The 21,578-nt window shown below is 34.4% G+C and overlaps 1 long non-coding RNA gene across 2 annotated transcripts in view; it reads right to left on the bottom strand.

Moving 5' to 3' along the window:
- LOC144199146 (uncharacterized) overlaps window positions 1-21,108 on the bottom strand; it is a 63,999-nt gene extending 42,891 nt beyond the window's left edge. For both annotated transcript variants that reach the window (XR_013326858.1, XR_013326857.1), the window contains exon 1: window positions 21,010-21,108. This is a non-coding gene — a long non-coding RNA (uncharacterized LOC144199146). The remainder of the gene's footprint in view (window positions 1-21,009) is intronic.
- Window positions 21,109-21,578: the final 470 nt, after the last annotated feature.

The raw sequence follows: 21,578 nt of genomic DNA, 5'->3' as shown, positions 1-21,578 counted from the left end.
GCGAGAGGCGAGAGTTTTCCGTAGAGAACTCGTAATAACCGGGATTGGTCTTGTCGCATTGGTGGCAAATTCCATGCCAAGGCGCTTTATTAGAGGCCGGGTGTCAACTTTGGCCGGGAAGAGTTAACTTGTGAGAAAAGGCGGGCCAAACGGAGATTTTTTATGAACAATAACTAGGAGGGAGTTGACGAAAAATGAAGAACTAAAAAAAATGGAGTGGAAGGTTGTTTTTTTTGGAGAGAAAGCCGAAAATGACTAAATTTGGGGTGTTTTGTTAGGTGTTTTTTCTGATAAGAAGGCAGGATTTCAACTATTTTGGTAGATATTTGAGTTTGATTTGTTTAATAATGGGGAAAATAAATGTTTGGGTTTGTAGGGAATTTAGTGGAATGTTTTTTTTTTTTGAGAGAAAGCTGAAAATGACAAAAATTTGGGGATGTTGTTGTTGTTTTTGGTGTTTTTTTTTGTGAAGAAGGCAGGATTTCAACTATTTTGGTAGATATTTGCGTTTGATTTGTTTAATAATGTGGAAAATAAATGTTTGGGTTTGTAGGGAATTGAGTGGAATGTTTTTTTTTTTGTCGGGAAAACTGAAAATTACTAAAAATTTGGGTAAGTTGTTTTTGTGCTTTCTGATAAGAAGGCATGATTTCAAATCGTATTTTGGTCCATATTTGAGTTTGATTTGTTTAATAATGGGGGAAATAAATGTTTGGGTTTGTGGGGAATTGAGTGGAATGTTTTTTTTTTTGAGAGAAAGCTGAAAATGACAAAAAATTGGGGATGTTGTTGTTGTTTTTGGTGTTTTTTTGTTAAGAAGGGAGGATTTCAACTCGTATTTTGGTGAATATTTGAGTTTGATTTGTTTAATAAAGGGGAAAATAAATGTTTGGGTTTGTAGGGAATTGAGTGGAATGTTTTTTTTGTCGGGAAAGCTGAAAATGACTCAAATTTGGGGATGTTGTTTTTAATGTTTTTCTGTTAAGAAGGCAGGATCTCAACTCGTATTTTAGTGGATATTTGAGTTTGATTTGTTTAATAATGGGGGAAAATAAATGTTTGGGTTTGTAGGGAATTGAGTGGAATGTTTTTTTTTGAGAGAAAGCTGAAAATTACAAAAAAATTGGGGATGTTGTTTAGGTGTTTTCTGATAAAAAGGCAGTATTTCAACTATTTTGGTAGATATTTGAGTTTGATTTGTTTAATAATGGGGGAAAATAAATGTTTGGGTTTGTAGGGAATTGAGTGGAATGTTTTTTTTTTGAGAGAAAGCTGAAAATGACAAAAATTTGGGGATGTTGTTGTTTTTGGTGTGTTTTTGTTAAGAAGGGAGGATCTCAACTCGTATTTTGGTGGATATTTGAGTTTAATTTGTTTAATAATGGGGGAAATACATTTTTGGGTTTTTAGGGAATTGAAAAAATATATATATTGAGTGAGTGATGGTTTTATTTTCTTTAAAAAACAAGAACTGTTGAGTGGAAATTATGAAATAAAAATAGAAATTTAAATGTAAATTTGGTATTAAAAATGCCAAGTGAATTTGAAATTATGTAATAAAATACCAGTAAGATACAAATAATATTTTTATAGATTTTCATATTTTGCTTTATAGTATGTATGTTGGCAAATTATTATTTATTCATATAAAATATTGAAACAAAAACAAATCTAAATCTTAACAGCAATTTAATTTTTTATTTACATGTTTGATTAAAAAAATGTCACCTATTTTACCCAATTTGTATTATTTCTTACTTTTTGACTAAAAAACAAAGGTACAAAAACAATAAAATATGAATTTTCATTTTTTTAAAGAAAAAAATGCAAATATTCTCCAAATTTCTCCAGTCCTCAATATTTCACTAAAATTCCCTTAAATGTGTATTTGTTAATATGTTTACAATTTTTTCTTAAAGAAAAAAAGTGCAAATATTCTCAAATTTTTGCCACCTTTTCTAAAAATTACCTTAAATTTTTTTATATGAACATTAACTCATTTGACAAGAATTACATTTCTGGACAGGCAGTGAATGGACACCTATCACCATCCTTAGCAAACACCTATCTCAAAGTTTCCTTCTAAGCTCCTCCCCCTCTTGATTAACCTTGAATTTTTCAGGTGAGAATCAAGCCCTTCTCTAACGAGTCTCAAATATCTTCCTCATTGACATCGCCAACAAAAAAAATGCAAATGAGGACGAATAACATATCTTTTGCCTCTCAGCTTCGAATATTTCTTGCAAATAAAAGCCCTTTTTTGTTTTTTTTCTTCTTATTTCCCAGCCATATGTTGCTCCTTTGTTGCGATGGCGAGGGCAGGTTGGGCGGCGACGCTTCTTGTCACTTATGTTTCTGATTAGCGGCGTGATTTATGCCGCTATCGCTCAAAATTCGCTACGGCGAATGAGAAAATGAATTGTGACTAGGCCAGATGCGAGCAATAAAAGCAGATTCCCGTCGTAATCTGGGGTACTTAGCTTATACGCAGCTAATATAACGTCGGCTCCGATGTGGCAAAGTTGCCGCTTTTTTTGATTGAAAAAAAAAATGTCGCCGTAAACGATGGGGAAATAAATGGCCTGTTTTACCGTATGCGGGGTGGGGGGTGACGTGTACAAGTTTTGATGAATTGGGTACAATTTGGGAGGTTTGTTTGTTTATTTAAGGGAAAAAAATGACCAAACTTGGTTGGATTTTGAGGGTGGTTTATAGTTTTGGGTGAAATGGGGGTTGTGGGTGGGGCAAATGATTAGGAGGAGGGGCTTGTTGATTTTTAGTTGAGGTGGAGAAAGATGAGTGGTGCTTTTTTATTTTGTTTTTATTTTTTTAAGAAAAGATTAGCTAAGTTGTCATTTGTTTTTTGTAGCGCATGAAAGGATATTATTTTTATTGACTTTAATCAAATTAAAATGGTATTAAAGACAGAAATGGGAGAATATTTACATTTTTTTCTTCAAAAAGGAAAAAAAATGGATTTTTTTAAAACATTGTTTTGTTTTTAATTTAAAAAAATGTCGCATTTATGTATTATTATTTAAATGTATAAATAATTTTTTTAAAAATAACATCTGCCATTAAGCAGTTTCAAAAGAGGATTTTTTGTTATTTTGGAGGTCAATATTTTTAATGAATTAATAATAAATCATCAAAATTGGTTTTCTTAATTTTTTTAAACAAATTGTATTTTTCCCTTTAGTTTTTTAATTAAAAAACGAAAAAAAGCACATTAAAAAATGCCACATTTATATATTATTTTTTAAATGTTTAAATATAATTAAAAAAATAATAATCTGTCTTTGAGCAGGTTTAAAAGAGATGATTTATTATTATTTATGGGATATCAATATTTTTCATAAATAAAAATCTAGTTTCTGAAATTAATTGCTATTTAAATGTCACTACAATTTAATTAAAAAAATTAAAAATGACAAATTATTGTAGTCCATTTACTTATAGTTACAATTTTTAAAAATAATTTGTCATAATCTATTGCATGTGTTTAATACTGAACTAGCTTCTGTTTTTTGGTTGTTTTTTTTAACTTGGAATTAAGCTCAAGCCAATAAATTTTGGGGTTTTTTTTTTGTAGAGAACGGCTTGATGAATTGGGAACAATTTGGTCGTCCGACTTATCTGCAAGACAAACCTGCCGGAGATCACGGGGATTAATTGCTTCAGAGGTGTGCGACGCGCGCCGTCCTGCCGCCCAAACAATGATTAATCGCTCTTTAAGAGTCCTCGCGAGGCTTTCCCGGGGTTGCCAAACGCGGGAACCAACGCCGTCTTATCCGCTCGGACGGACGTGTGGGCTGCCAGGTATAGCCGGCCGCCTGCCCGTCTTTATCGCTTATCAGATTAGCCGACCACAACTGGAAAGTCCCCAAAATAATCAATAGGAAAAGCTCCAAAATGTACCAAAAAGTGCCCTGTAAAATGACGAAAAACTAAAAATATGAATTTGCTTGCCATTTATCAAAACTGGTTATGGATGGTCATCTTTGAGTGCCATTGACGGGGGTGCTGGAGCATATCCCAGCGGACTTTGGGCTAGAGATGGGGGACAACTCCCTGAATTGAGCACTTGGAGACAAACAACCATTCACACTCATATCTAGAGGCAATTTAGACTGTTAGCCACCTAGCTTAGCATTTTTTGGCGGAAACTGGGGAAAACCCACGCAAGCCCAGGGAGAGCGTTCAAACTCCATGCAGGTAAACAGTATTGCAAAGGCAAATACCGTATTTTCTCGCATATTAGCCACCTCGTGTATAAGCCGTACTCTTAAAAATGCCACAAAATTATTGAATTTAACAATTTCCCTCGTATAAGCCGCCCCCTGATTCACAATGTTCACATCTGTATTCATGGTTTAAATAGGGAGTACAAATGTGTTACTTTGAAGGGGAAATCTTAAGAAAAACTCGCACATGGTATTTTGGAGATACTGCATATAGACAAATTCAAAAAGGAAGACATGTGAGCAGTACAAAGAAGAAGTATGTCTGTAGCAATCTAATTTTTCATCCCGAGGTAAGATGGCGGCGCCCTGAGCGACCAATGGCAAGTACAAGTGAGTTTTTTCACATTTTATGCAAGATACGTTAAATTTTTTCTAGAACTTTACCTCAAAATATTTTTCTCTATTATGAAATAAATGACCATATCATCCTTATTGTCTTGAGTCATGGCGTTTTGTGCAATTGAAGTCGAATTTATGCACATATAAGCCGTCCCCTCAATTCAGTCATCATTTTGATCAACAAATACGGCATATACGGTAGTTCTTTTCTCTATTTTGAAATAAATTACCTTATCGTCTACATTGTATTGCGTTATATCGTTTTTTTGCATTTCAAGTCGAATTTATGCACATATAAGCCGTCCCCCCAATTCAGTCATCATTATTCTGATCAACAAATATGGCCGATACGCGTATTAAAAATAAATAAATAGCTTTTTATCTGTATCTTTTCTCTATTTTGAAATAAATGACTATATTGTCTTGCATCATGGCATTACGTGCAATTCAAGTCAAATTTATGCGCATATAAGCCGTACCCTCGATTCTCATCATTATTTTGATCAACAAATACGGCCGATACGCGTATTAAAAATAAATAAATAGCTTTTTATCTCTATCTTTTCTCTATTTTGAAATAAATGACCATCTCGTCTTGCGTCATACCATTTCATGCATGTCAAATCGATTTTATGCGCATATAAGCCTTACCCTCAATTCCCTCATCATTATTTTGACCAACAAATACGCTAGAAAATACTTTAACACCCGCCCCTACTTTCCCATTTACTTTTCACGTATTAAAAATAAATAAATAGCTAACAAGCAGATACGTTTCCGGCGGCCAAACCTACGACGGCGTGGACCATAAAACGAAGTAAATGAAGGTGTAAATCAAACGGCATATTGTATAAAAAAAACAACAAAAAAACGTAGTGGTGTCTTCCCGCCAGCCGTAACCGAGCAGTCATTATGATTATTTTATAGGACGCAAGTTTTTAAAAAACTACAAGAATGCATTACTCTGCATAATGAACAGATGTTGCCGGCAACAAGGCCATACATTATGCATAAAAAATGATTTCAATTTTGATTGTAGATGCTGATTTATTGAGACAAGTCTTGCTTACCAGCGTAATGGATTTAGGATGTGCTTTTGTTGTGTTATTTCCATAATTAATAACAGGCGGGTATAGCACATTATATATGCTTTGTATTCATAAAGATGAGAGGGATGGAATTATGGCAGATAAAATGTAACTTTCCAAAACACAAACAAATTAATTAGACATAAAAGTTGAAGGGAGAAAGATGAGTGGTGAAGATTTTTTGGGTCGTCAATTGGGTTTGCGTGGTCATGTTAGATTTTGGCGGAATTTGGTAGTTTGTTGCTGAGAAATCGGTTGATGACGATTATTTGGGTGGAAAAGGGACAATTAGGTGACGACAGGACGAAGGGTTGTGATTGGTTATTAACAGAAAAGGGGTGTCAACCTCATTTTTTAAATACATTTAAAAAATAAAGGGGAAAAAAGCCTAGTCTTTTTTATTTAATTTTTTGACAGAAATGTTGATTCATTCATTCAGAATTATTTTTTAATCATTTAATCACCAGTTTTTTTAAAAGAAAAAGCCTTACTTACTATAGATGGTTTCTTTATTATTTTTAATTTTTTACCAAAAATGTTGATTCATTCATTAAAAAAATATTTTTTAATCATTTAATGACCATGTTTTTAAAGAAAATGCATTACTTACTATACATGGTCTCTTTTTTTTACCAGAAATATTTATTTATTCATTCATTCATTCATTCAAAATTATACATTTAAATCATTTAATCACCAGGTTTTTTTTAAAGAAAAAGCCTTACTCACTATATAGATGTTTTTCTTTTTTTTTTTTACCAGAAATGTTGATTCACTCATTCATTCAAAATTACTTTATTTAATCATTAAATAACCACGTTTTTGTTTTTTAAAGAAAAAGCCTTAATAATAAAATCCTTACTCTACATTGTCCATTCATTCTAAACCAGAATCCTAGATTCACATTCATTTTCTGTACCACTAATCCTCACAAAGGGGGTGCTAGAGCCTATCCCAACAAATCACAAGACACAAGGAGACAAAATACAACCAATCATAGCTAAGGACAACTTAACCTAGCTTAGCATACATATTTTTTAAGATGTGGAAGGAAACCGGACCACCCAGAGAAAACCCACAAACACTACACAGTGATGACCCACCTGGACTCAAACCCTCGACCCAAAAACTGCGAGGCCAACACATAACCCACTTAATCAATGTACTAAAAACTTCACATAAGGTCCACCTAGAAATTTAGATGTTTTGTAAAAAAAATAATAAAAATAATTAAATAAATAATAATAAAAAAAAAATATATTTAGGGGGGGGGATAAAGACCCCTTAAAATACTACTAGTGACAACTATCACTGTCAAAAATGACAAAGATATCTGTTTCTACTGAACGTTATGATTGTGACAAGCCTAATTGCCCTTAACGCCCCCCCCCCCCCCCCGAAACCCCCCCTCACGTCGGCCAAGCCCACCGTAACCCGGTGTCGTGGAAGTCGCTGGTCCGGAGCTAGCGCCGCTCTTGTCGGGGTGCGCGGCGGAATTAATGATTTGAAGACACGTCGCGGCTGAATAATTGATTTCCGCCCCGAGGATGTTAAGAAGCCGAGTAAAAAGACTAATAAATCATTTGTGCCGCTGCCACTTGTCACTTTGGATTATTTCTGGCGTGGTGATAAACCGACGCACCTGCCGACAGCTGCCGTCGTCGTCGTTCTTTCTACGCTCGCGAAAAAACAAGACGACGGAAGGCCCGGAATACAAGCGGCCTACTGACAATTTTTTCCATACGCTTATCCTCACATGGATCACAGCCTATGCGAACTATGGTCAGCAGGGACAAATACACAAACACCTTGAATTGGTGGCCAGCCAATCACAGAAGAGATAAACAACCAATCAGTTATAGAAAAGGGCAATTTTCTGGGCCTGCTAGCCTAGCATACAGGGTTATTTTTAGATGTGGGAGGGAACCGGAGTACCCGGAGAAATCCGAAGTGCAAGCTACACAAATGAAGGTCAGAACGCATTGCAGGGTTGAACCTCGGTCTCAGAACTGCGAGGCAGAAGTGCTAACCATCGCACCACTGGGTCAAGTTCTGCTGTATTTTTTTAAGTATCCATGTACTACTATGTGGTTTTATTTTAACCATTAACCCATTCACTGCCATTGACACCCATGGATACATATACACATACATATATACACATATATATACATATACACATATATATGCATATACACATCGATACATATACATATACATATATCTATCTATCTATCTATCTATCTATCTATCTATCTATCTATCTATCTATCTATCTATCTATCTATCTATCTATCTATCTATCTATCTATCTATCTATCTATCTATCTATCTATCTATCTATCTATCTATCTATCTATCTATCTATCTATCTATCTATCTATCTATCTATCTATCTATCTATCTATCTATCTATCTATCTATCTATCTATCTATCTATCTATCTATCTATCTATATATATATATATATATATATATATATATATATATATATATATATATATATATATATATATATATATATATATATATATATAAATATGGCTGAACGCAATCAATTAAAAAACTATTCGGGGGCAGAGGATTTTTTTTGAAGATTCTTATGGAAAATATGTAAAGTATCTTGTGAATGTGTTTATATATATGAATAAAAAATAACATGTTGTTGGATATTCCATTAGAAATGAACTGGGAATATGAATATGCAATATATTGTATATGAAGAAGATTAAAAACAAAACAAAATGGCAGGCTGTTGTTTACCGAAAGTGACTGATAACAAGCAATTAAATTGACATCAATTCAATATTTTTTGGTTTTTAACAGTTTCGCCATAATGTTTTTAAACGTACGTTTAGGTTTAATGTCTTCTTTTATATGCCAGTTGAAAAAAACATTGCTTCCTGCTGATTTTAAGCATTTACATCAAACTTTTTCCGTCTTTTTTAATGAGTTTAAAAGGAATTCCTAATGGCTTCTTAATGTGTCAGTCTGTGCTCGTTTAAGCAATTTGCTGCCATGCTTTAGTGGCGCACCCATGCCAATACGCAATATTAAAAACACCAACAAAAAAATACAATATGCATCTAAGGGAATATTTCCAACATTTCATCTTATCATATATTTTTTAACATGAATATTCGCATCCACCAAAACTACATATCACATTACATTACCGTATTTTCAGGACTATAAGGCGCACCGCATTATAAGGCACACCCTCAATGAATGATATTTTTTCCGTATATAAGGCGCACTGTATTATAAGGCCCACTGTATTATAAGGTGCACTGTATTATAAGGCGCACTGTATTATAAGGCGCACTGTATTATAAGGCGCACTGTATTATAAGGCGCACTGTATTATAAGGCGCACTGTATTATAAGGCGCACTGTTTTATAAGGCGCACTGTATTATAGGGTGCACTGTATTATAAGGCGCACTGCATTATAGGGTGCACTGTATTATAAGGCGCACTGTTTTATAAGGCGCACTGTATTATAGGGTGCACTGTATTATAAGGCGCACTGCATTATAGGGCGCACTGTATTATAAGGCGCACTGTATTATAAGACGCACTGTATTATAAGGCGCACTGCATTATAGGGCGCACTATCTATTTTGGAGAAAATTTAAGGCTTAAGTGCGCCTTATAGTGGTGAAAATACGGTAATTGCTATTGACTTCCAGGTATGAAGCACTCACTACTTCACAGTCACCTCTAGAGCCAGCCATTGTTGATGTTTTGAATTTTTTTTGTATGAAATCTTGCAATCTGAGACCAAATCACGACAAAAGTACTATGGCTAGGACCAAGAATCTAATACTGAGACCAAACCAAGACCAAGACTGAAACAAGTTCAGCAATCTTACAGTCAGAAAAAGACCAAGAACCAGACTGACCTTAACAGTCGGCACTCAAAATGTGACTAACAAAACCAAGATGGGGTTCCGATTAAGACATTTTAGCAATCTGCCACCAGACAAACATCCTCAAAACCTGCTATAGAACCAAAACAGATCCTGAGTACATGATGCTCCAAAAAACTAAAACAAAAAACTGAAAAATGTTGCCATGTTGGAAAAAGTTTTCACGACAATAAGGCGCACCGCATTATAAGGTGCACCCTCAATGAATGACATTTTTTCCATATATAAGGCGCGCTGTATTGTAAGGCGCACTGTCTATTTTGGAGAAAATTGAAGACTTAAGTGCGCCTCAGTGGTGAAAATACGGTAATTGCTATTGACTTCCAGGTATGAAGTACTCACTACTTTACAGTCACCTCTAGAGCCAGCCATTGTTGATCTTTTGGATTTTTTGTATGAAATCTTGCAGTGGGGGAGGAGCTATATGATGGAAAATTTTGTAAACTAAGATGGCTGATCTGCATATTTAACAGTATTGAGTATTCAGTTCAGGCATTTGTGTTTTTTTAATATCCGACAGTGGTGGTTTTTCGTTTTTGGTTTTCTGTTTTTTTCCATATATAAGGCGCACTGGATTATAAGGCGCACTGTCTATTTTGGAGAAAATTTAAGACTTTTAAGTGCGCCTTATAGTCATGAAAATACGGTATATTTCTTTCATTTAAATTTAAGGTTAAAGTGTATTTTTCTGCCTTAAAATCAACCTTCAAAATAAATATTGTACCATTTTTTGGCAAAAAAAATGTAAATGTCATCTCTTAAAGTCAAGATGTGGACACCTAAATGAAAAAACACATTGTGCATGAGTCATTAATTCATTATTCACGGTAGGAATGAAATATTTAAAAACAGCCCCAAGTGGACACATAAAGTATTTTTAAGCCATTTAAAATGAAGAAGTCATCTGTGAGAGGTGACTAAATATTTAGACTGATAGCTACTGCGCATCTATTAATGATGATTCATTTTTTGTCTCGGCGGAAGGCAGCCAATGACGACGACTTTGATGGCTTGACAAAAAGACCTCGTCATTTCTGTCCACGTGCGCGTGTCGCTTTAAGGCTGGGAAAATGTGGTTTGACACTTATTGCCACTTCCAATCTTGACTTATCTCGAGTTAAAGACCAAGCGATTTTTGTGACCCGGTATATGGCAAAACGGGTTAAACTGACCTATTTTATGGGGAAACTAGGGCAAACTATGGCCCGTGGGCCACATACGGACCGTTAGAATTTTTAATCCGGCCTGCCGACGTTGTCCAAATAATTTTGTTATTTTCCAAGATTATACTTTATACTTTTGACTTTACTTTGTACTTTATACTTTTGACTCTACTTTGTACTTTATACATTTGAATGTACTTTGTACATTGACTTTACTTTGTAATTTATATTTTATTGTGTACTTTATATTTTTTAATTTACTGTGTACTTTATACTTTACTTTGTACTATATACTTAACTTTGTACTTTATACTTTACTTTGTACTTTATACTTTACTTTGTACTTTATACTTTACTTTGTACTTTGTGCTTTGTACTTTGTACTTTATACTTTACTTTTTACTTTGTACTTTACATTGTACTTTATACTTTGTACTTCATACTTTACGTTGTACTTCATACTTTACTTTGTACTTCATACTTTACTTTGTACTTTATACTTTACTTTGTACTTTATACTTTCCTATTTACTTTGTACTTCATACTTTATTTTGTACTTTATACTTCCCTATGTACTTTATACTTTACTTTGTAATTTGTACTTTATACTTTACTTTGTACTTTATACTTTACTTTGTACTTAATACTTTCCTTTGTACTTAATACTTTCCTTTGTACTTAATACTTTCCTTTGTACTTTATACTTTACTTGGTATTTTGTACTTTATACTTTACTTTGTACTTTATACTTTACTTTGTACTTTATACTTTACTTTGTACTTTATACTTTACTTTGTACTTTATACTTTACTTTGTACTTTATACTTTACTTTGTACTTTATACTTTACTTTGTACTTTATACTTTACTTTGTACTTTATACTTTACTTTACTTTGTACTTTATACATTTTACTTTACTTTGTACTCTTTACTTTACTTTGTACTCTACTTTACTTTGTACTCTTTACTTTACTTTGTACTTTATACTTTTTACATTACTATACTTTTTGTTTTGGCTACTCATAACGTTTTTACTCATTTCTCAAAATGCTAACATATGATAATCTCTAAAATGTGTTACGGTAAGCGAGGGAGGACCGTCCTTTGTTTAAAAAGTGTTTTTTCACACACTTGAATGTGTGGGTTGAGTAAAAGCTATCCAAAAAAAATGGCTCGCATCTCTTAGATTTATTACAGCAGATGTCTCGTTACGAAGGTAATCGCGTTCTTTCAAAAGATCTCCGGGTTCGTTGACACTTGAATTCCGCTATGTTAGCATCTCTTAAGTACTTGAGGACGTCCGTCCAAGCGGCAAGTCGGGAAACTGAAGGGGTTAGCTGTCTTGTCATAATTCGAGGCGGGGGGTGGAAGAGGTGTGCGGGTTTTAGATAACGCTCCCAAGGCGGCCATGACGCTTATAATCACCATTTAGAGTCCCCAAGAAGCTTTAAGATGGCAGATTTGGATGTTACCTCTTTATCGCTTTTTTATCACACGGCTTGGACAACAAGCAGACTTGACATGCGACATGGAGACTCAATTTGAGAAGGCAATACGCTTCCTTGTAGTACAACTTTACTATAGTGCAGACATGGGCAAACTACGGTCTGCGGGCCACAACTGGGCCGCTAGGCCTTTTTAATCTGGCCCGCTAACGTTGTCCAAATGTTTTTTAACCCTAGATGGCGCCGTCAAGCGGAAGAGAGTGGCAGTAGTTGTGTCCACTTTTCGTTGTTTTTGGTGTTTTACGGCCCCTCTATCTTTTTATTAAATGAAATTTTAATATTTCTTAATACATTCCTTTTGACTGTACTTTATACTTTTGACTTGAATGATGAGTGATGAGTATATTAATACTTACTTACTAATACTTTTTTTCCGGTTTATGTTTCATATGTACTGTTAACGGATGCACTTTTTTATATGTATCCTATCTTGTGCTGACCCCGCCCATCTGTCGAATTTTTTAAGTCAATTTGACAGATTGTCCGAGTCAGCACAAGATAGGATACATATAAAAAAGTGCATCCGTTAACAGTACATTTGAAACATAAACAGAAAAATTGGACTAAAGTATTAACATACTCATCACTCATAACTAAAGTAAAAAGTATGAAGTACAAAGTAAAGTAAAAAGTATAAAGTACAAAGTAAAGTAAAATGTATAAAGTACAAAGTAAAGTAAAAAGTATAAAGTACAAAGTAAAGTAAAAAGTATAAAGTACAAAGTAAAGTAAAAAGTATAAAGTACAAAGTAAAGTAAAAAGTATAAAGTACAAAGAAAAGTATAAAGTACAACGTGAAGTAAAAAGTAGAAAGTAAAGTAAAAAGTAGAAAGTAAAGTAAAAAGTAGAAAGTAAAGTAAAAAGTAGAAAGTAAAGTAAAAAGTAGAAAGTAAAGTAAAAAGTAGAAAGTAAAGTAAAAAGTAGAAAGTAAGGTAAAAAGTAGAAAGTAAAGTAAAAAGTAGAAAGTAAAGTAAAAAGTAGAAAGCACAAAGTAAAAAGTAGAAAGCACAAAGTAAAGTAAAAAGATAAAGTAAAGTAAAAAGTATAAAGTACAAAGTCAAGTAAGTAAAGGAATGTATTAAGAAATATTAAAATGTCATTCAAAAAAAGATAGAGGGGCTGTAAAACACCAAAAACTAATAAGAGTGGACACAACTACTACCACTGGCTTCCGCGTGACGGCGCCATCTTGGAAAAAAAATTGGACAACGTCAGCGGGCCCGATTAAAAGGCCTAGAGGGCCGGATATGGCCCGCGGGCCGTAGTTTGCCCACCTCTGCTTTCGAAAGCTATTGGCTAAACACTCAATTTTTATTAATTTTTTTTTCAAATGAATGTATTCACAAAACATATAATTTTTCCTCCATGTTTTGTATTATCACCTCATTACTTATACCACAATTCTATTAAAATGACTGTACAATACACATTTATATAGTATACATGATAAATGGACTACATATAATCCTAAATGAGACATTTCACATCTACATAATCTGTCATATGTCATATTATTTCATTTTATGCTTTGTATACGTGCGTTAAAGGCATCTAACATTCATATTTTTTGTTGTTGTTGTCAAAAAACACGTACGAATTTGACGCAAAACGATTTTTCACTCGGTAAATATGTATTAAAAACTAGCGTATATTAATTTAGATTATGTTTGTTTGTGTATTTTGACGCATCAGGCAGAGCTCGGAAAAATTTCCAACCGTTGCTTTATTTATGTCGGCCGTCATTATTTATGTATTTGATTATTTTGTAAATTATTTATCTATTGAATTATTAATCCCTCTTCATGACTTTCTTCCTTCCATTATTCATGATTTAATTTGAGATTATTGCATCAGGACGGCGTCTCGTTGCAGATGGACATATTAAATTTATGGACGGGTTTTTTTTTTTTTTTTACCTTCCGTTTCTTGGACTTGTTTTTGTTTGGGAAGCGAAAATGGAAAAATCCAGATTAGGATTTTAAGATTAGGGTTGAAAATTAAGGTGAATTTTTAGGGGTTTAATAGCTAGTTTGCAGTTTTACATGGGTTTTGTATCAGGTGAATACATAGTCATTTATCCATTCAATATTAGTTTATTTATTTTCTGAACTGCTTTATCTTCACTAGGGTTAAAGGAGGGGGTGCTGAAGCCTATCTCAAGGGTGTCAGACTTGGGTTGGTTAACAGGCTGCTTTAACGTCAACTTGATTTTAATGTGGGCTGGACCATTTTAGATATAATATTTAGATTTATTTTTTTAATAAATGGATTAAAAGAAGTGGATTAAAACCCCGGAATATTTTTTTTTTTGTAGATTTAAAACAATGTTTATTTTAGATTTTTTAAAATATATTTTCAGATTTTACAAAATTATTTTTGAACTAAAAACACAGAAAAAAATGGATTAAAAATAACAATTATTGGTTAAAAAGGGTTATAAATTGATTAAAAGAACTGGATTAAAAGCCCTGAATATTTAGTTTTTTATAGATCAAAAACAATATTTATTTTAGATTTTTTTTAAATATATTTTTAATTGTACAAAATGATTTTTGAACTAAAAACACAGAAAAAATAGACTAAAAAATGACAATTATTGATTTAAAAGTGGTAAAATCTGTAAATGTAATATACATCTATACTCTATTTTAATTTGATCCTAAAACAGAAATTCAGGACTCATAATTTACTTTCCCGGGCCACACAAAATGATGCGACGGACCAGATTTAGCCCCTGGGCCGCCACTTTGACACCCTTGATTTAGAGTGTCCAATAAGCCTAATATGCATGTTTTTGAAATGTCGGAAGAAACCAGAGTACCTGAAGAAAACCCACCCGGTGAAAACATGCAAACTCCACACAGGTGGACTAACCGGGATTTGAACCTATGACCCCAAAGCTATTAGGCTAACATGCTATACATATATAAATGTATATCAATCATAAGTATGATACTTTTGTATTAACAATGAAAATTTATCCCAATTTAGAATTAAGAATGATGTCCTTACTGATCTGGGATAAGCTCCAGCACCCCCGCGACCCTAGTGAAGACAAAGCAGTTCAAAAAAATGAATCAATTTAAATAAATAAAAAAAAATTAGAGTGTTATATGGGGCTATAGTCAGTGTCTATTTGGGTTTTTCCTTAATTTTGAATGAATTAGTATTTCTTGGATTATTTATTTAATGAATTTTAGAATTGTATTCATTTGTGTGTATAACAAGACACTGAAGTACACAAAAAAAAAATCCCCCCTCTATAAGACTTAATTAGGACCCTTGGATGAAATTAAAGGACTTATTGGAATGCGTCTCCCGTGCCATCTGCCAATCAGAAGCGGCGTCCGATCAAGCAACAATCAACAGGACCATCTGCGGTTTCCTCTCCACTTTCCCGTCGAGCCTCCAAAACAAATAATGACAAACGGAGAAACGTGGCGACCGCTAAAACTCCGTCAGATGCATAAAACGGTGGCGGGCGGTGAAAAAAAAACTAAAAAAACAACAACAGTGTTTGATGGGGTGTCATCATGGTGGCTTTGGTTTGGATTTAGTCAGATTAGGCAAAGTGAGTGGATTAGGATGTGGATGATTAGCGGGGAAATTTTAACTGGGTGACCTAAAGGATTGTATTGGTTCAAAACTTTTTGTTTGGCCGTGCGGTAGCCAGATTTTTTACGGAATAGATGCCAATTGGTGGCGATAGAAATTGTATTTTTTCTTAATTTGGAGGAAAATGAATGGATTGGATGTTTAGTGTCGTTAATAGACAGTTTAACTGGAAACTTTTATTTAAAAAGCTTAGAAATAGTCAAAAAATCTCATGTAGAAGTTAGAATGATAGTTTTAAAACATATAAAACTTTAAATTTTTGGTCTTATTAGTAGGAAATATTGACCAATATGACTTTGTCAGTTTTTGTTTGAATTTATAGCCTTTTATTGATACCCATAGAGGTCTAAATCGCCTAAACTGGGATGAATGGCAGCCATTTTACTTTCATGGCATTGACAGTTTTGGATGACCAATCCATTTTGACTGAGAGGTGGATTAAATTAAAAAAAATCAGCCAATTAGTGAGAAGGTAAATGACAGTTTATTTTAGGGTATTTTTGGGCTACTTAATGTTGATTTTGGGACATTTTCAGGTTACTGTTGATTTTGGGATATTTTTGAATCAGGTTGGACTGATTTTGGGGTATTTCTTGGTGAGCTTATAATTTTGGAAAACTTTTTGGGTCACTTCTTGTTGATTTTGGGACATTTTTAGGTTTCTTCTTGTTGATTTGGGGACATTTTTAGGTTTCTTGTTGATTTTGGGACATTTTTAGGTCACTTGTTGATTTTATGACATTTTTTAGGTCACTTCTTGTTGATTTGGGGACTTTTTTTAGGTAAATTCCTGTAGATTTCGGGACATTTTTGGGTAACTTCTTGTTGATTTTGGGACATTTTTTAGGTCACTTTGTTATTTTGAGAGATTTTTAAGTCACTCCTTGTTGATTTGGGGGCATTTTTAAGTCACTTCTTGTTGATTTTGGGACTTTTTATGTCACTTGTTGATTTTGGAACATTTTTTGGTCACTTGTTGGTTTTGGGACATTTTTAGGTCACTTCTTGTTGATTTTGGGACATTTTTAGGTCACTTCTTGTTAATTTTGGTGTATTTTAGAGTCAAGTTGAACTAATTTTGTTGCATTTCTTGTTGACCTTTTAATTTTTGGTACATTTCTTGGTCACTTCCTAATGACCTCTGAATTTTAGGACATTTATGCTTCCCCTAAAAGTCATTTTTTTTCTATCTTATTTCATTATCCTAACACAATACCTGCTATTAACAATAATAAACCCTCCAAACTATTTCCACTGGGATCCAACCTGCCTAAAAAAAATGTACCGATGACAGCGGCAACGACGTTCGGGTTTGAATCCCGGAAAGCCATAGCATGAAAATCCTGGGCCTGGACTAGCTGAACAGATAAAAAGGTAGCACAAAACGCGGAGGAGGACCAAGAAGAAGAAGGAAGCCGTAACGCAGCCAGCTGGTGGCGGTCCAGGCAGGCGTGGGAGGGACGATTGATGGAGGCGGCGACCCGCGAGCAGGAAGCGTGCGGGCCGGCCAGCTTCGCTCTATTGTATCAGGATCCTCCAGGAGGCGCTTCGCCTTCCAGTTGCCGTCCGGGGCGACGGGCCTGCCAAGCGCCGTGTCTGCTAATCGCCCCGCAATTACTCAACTAATAGACCACCCCGCCCATCCACAAAAGACCAAACCGCCATTTTTAACTAGCTAACTAACTAGTTAACCAAAGCCAGGTTAATAACCTTCTTTCAAAGTCGATGTTAGGCTTAAAAACACAGATTTAAATGTAAATATTTTGGATTGGCGTGGTAATTTAACACGTGGAATGTTGTTTTTAAACCGTGTAAAGTGTTTGGCCTGCAGTTCTGAGTTCGAGGGTTCAATTCCAAGTGGGTTGCGACCTTCTTGTGGGGAGTTTGCATGTGTATGCATGGGTTTTTTACGGGTACTCCGATGTGAATGGTTCGAGTAGTATGGGAGTGACGTTATTGCGGCATGGTTTAGAATAAAATGAGTTTTTGCATGATTGTTACTCATTTTTAATTAAATTAGTCAATATTCTCTTAAATTTTTGTTTGTTTTTTTGCATCTTTGATACAAAATTGGGACATTGATCATTTTTAAAGGGTTGAGTTGGTTGTTTTTTGGAGGACTGTGGAATGAATCACAGAATTTACATATAAAGTACTGCTCTACTTACGAAAAAAGTTCTGGAATCATTAAATTTTGTAAGTAGAGGCATAACTGTATTTTGCCCATTTTAAAAGAAAGTTATTTTACTAAAAAACAACAATGAGTCGAGTTTTTAAAGGTCTGAGTTGGTCGTTTTTTGGAGGACTGTGAATGAATCATGGAATTTACATATAAAGTACTGTTCTACTTACGAAAAAACTTTAAAAATCAATTATTTCATAAGTAGAGGCCCGAAAGTATTTTTGCCCTTCATAAAAAAAGTTATTTTACTAAAAAACAACAATGAGTCGAGTTTTTAAAGGGTTGACTTGGTCGTTTTTTGAGAACCGTGAAACAAATCACGGAATTTACATACAAAGTACTTCTCTACTTACGAAAAAACTTCTGGAACCAATTAATTTCAAAGTCATTTCACTAAAAAACAACAATAAGGCTCATTTTCAAAACAACATGTGCTGTGTAGCATCACTTATGAAACATTTTCAACCAAAAATGTCTTAGTCCTCCTAATTCCCATTTGCACAACAATCCAAAAAAACAATAGAACCGAAATAGCCCGATATTTAAAAACAACAGAAACGCAACGATCTACCTTGATACTTTCCTAGTTTTGGTTTTGAAAAAAAAAACCATAAAAACATGACTCTTATTTTCTGTATCGTCACGACTGATGACAGAGCGCAAGAAAAATCTCTCCATTCCAGCGAGAACATGAAAGCGGCGCCTGCTTCTCTTTAGAGTGCTAACGTCTCTATTTGCGCTCCCAGGGGACCCCCACTTGTCGGTGAGCGCCCCCCCCCCAGCCCCCCTCCAGCACCCCCCTTTCCCCACCATAGGAAATCACCTCGTTTGTTTTGTGTCAATCCACTCCAATCCGAGTACGAGCTCCCCGGGGGGAATCCAAAGCTTTATTTTCACACTGTGGAGGTCTATTTTATCCATAAAAACGTATCTGGCGGGTTGGTATGGTTCGTCACGCAATTTATGGGTCATGGTTCGATACCCGTACTTCAGTTTAAAGACGATTGTTGCCATTTTTGTATATTGTAAATCAAAATAGACATAAGGATTGGTCGTCTTATGAGGACCGTGGAAGTATTCACGGGATTTACATATAAAGTACTGTTCTGCTTACGAAGTATTCAAAATTAAAAGAAAAAAGTTCCAATATAAATAATTTTATATCAAAAAAACAGAATATTAACCCCCCCCCCCCCACTCATTGGATCACTTAATATTTTGGAATATTTTTAAATATTCCCTTCCCCCTTTTACTTTTATAAATGTTTGCATAAATAACAACTCTTAAAATAATAATCAAAAATACAAAGGCAAATTTGCCATGAAAACGCCCCAAAAAATAATTTGAACCAAATCTTAACTTTTTTCTTTCCCCTTTTAACAAAAAAAAATGTTTTTTTAAATAACTATTCGCATTAATAACAACTCTTAAAATAATAATACAAAAACACAAAAGCAAATTTACCATTAAAAACATCCCAAAAAATAATTTGAACAAAAAATTAACTTTTTTCCTTCTCCTTTTAACAAAAAATCATTTTATTCTAAATATAAATTCAAATAAATAACAACTCTTAAAATAACAATTAAAAAATACAAATGCAAATTTACCATGACAACGCCCCAAAAAAATAATTTGAACAAAAATGTAACTTTTTCCCTCCCCTTTTTAACAAAAATATTTTAAATAAAAATTCGAATAAATAATTCTTCAAATAATAACCAAAAATACAAAAGCAAATTCGCCATGAAAACGCCCCAAAAAATAATTTGAACAAAAATTTACCTTTTCAACAAAAAAAAAGCTTTTCAATATAAATAAATATTCGAATAAATAACCATCCTTAAAATAATCAAAAATACAAACGCAAATTTGCCAAAAAACGCCCCAAAAATGTTTCTAACAAAACTTAATGTCAATAAAAGACTACCAACCACCCTCAAAAAAGCTGTCCATCCACTCATGCCAAACTCAGGCCAAACTAACCTATTAAAATCACCCTAGCACCAAAAACCGACTTTGACAACCCCACATGAAACGATCACCATCAAAGCAAAATGGCGTCCCTTAATAATACGCCATTGTGATGCCTCCAAGCAGGTGCAAAGACGCCCACATTCCCCTTCCCGTATCATCTCCCAGATGTTTCCCTTTGAAAAGCCACCAAGACGACGGCAACCGTTCAAGTGGCGCCTTTTCTACTTCCCTTTTGACGAAATTGGCGAGGTGAAACGACGACGGCGAACAGGTAGAACGCCTCCTCTGATGGCGTTTATTATTTTTTTTGGGGAGAGCGCCATGCGATACGACACCGAAGCGGTGTAGGTATCGAGAAGAAGTGGAATGATTGAATAAGGCTAATTAAAAGCAGTTATTCGTCAAGCTAGCACCTGCGCAAGTAGGACGTTTGATTTTTTTATCCATTTTTTTTCCACTTTACGACGCCAATCAGCGATTAATGAGGCGGTAAAAAAAATGTGTTTACTGGTTGGCCCGCTTTTTCTGGACTCGCCGATGTTGAATTAAGGCTCATTTTGAAGAAGGTGATTGTATACATACTGGAAAGTATCTGTCTATGTTGTTAGATCTGCTATAAAGTATTTGGGGTTTTTGAAGTACTTCAACTTTTTGACTGTAGAATCACTTTGGGAATTCCCGAGTTTTAACTACTTGGGGAATGTATCTACTTACTTACAATTGAGTTAAGGTACAGAATAAAGTATGCAGTACAAAGTACAAAAAAACCAAATAAACAAAAAAACTAGCACAAAACGATACAAAAACATATGCCTAAATACTATATGACTAAAAAGTTAGGGTCTTATACTTTTGGGATGCTCAGTTTTAGGAATTGTTGTGGTAGATGTTGGTATAGTTGTACTATTATTATACACAATACATGAAAAAAAACATTCTTTACAGACAATGAAAATGGTCCTACCTGATATTTTTTGGGTGTTTTATGTTAGGTCCACCTTCATCAGAGTATTGCCGGTGTGGTTGTGATACGTTTTTAACATTGAATGGTCTGGTGGAGTACTGAAAGAATGGAAAATGAATTTAATACAAGTAATAAGATAAGTGCTTATGTACAGTTTACATACAAATGCCCTGAGCCGACTCACCGAACCACTGTTTTACACAAACCAAGGTTAGCAAAGCTACCAGTTGTGTTTCCAAAAGCGTTATGGGGACAAGAAGCGTTACAGGGACAAGAAGCATTACGGACACAAGAAGTGTTTAGGGGACGAGAAGCGTTACGGGGACGAAAAGCGTTACGTGAACCAAAAGATTTACGGGGAAAAGAAGAGTTACGGGAACCAAAAGCATTAAGGAGACAAGAAACATTACGGGGTGAAGAAGTGTTTCGGGGTGAAGAAGTGTTTCGGGGACAAGAAGCGTTATAGGGAGAAGAAGCGTTTTGGGGACAAGAAGCGTTTTGGGGACCAGAAGCGTTACGGGGACCAGAAGTGTTACGGGGACAAGAAGCGTTACGGGGACAAGAAGCGT

Source organism: Stigmatopora nigra, chromosome 7, assembly GCF_051989575.1.
Source record: "Stigmatopora nigra isolate UIUO_SnigA chromosome 7, RoL_Snig_1.1, whole genome shotgun sequence".
NCBI lineage: Eukaryota > Metazoa > Chordata > Actinopteri > Syngnathiformes > Syngnathidae > Stigmatopora > Stigmatopora nigra.
This window is presented reverse-complemented; position numbering and strand designations above follow the sequence as displayed.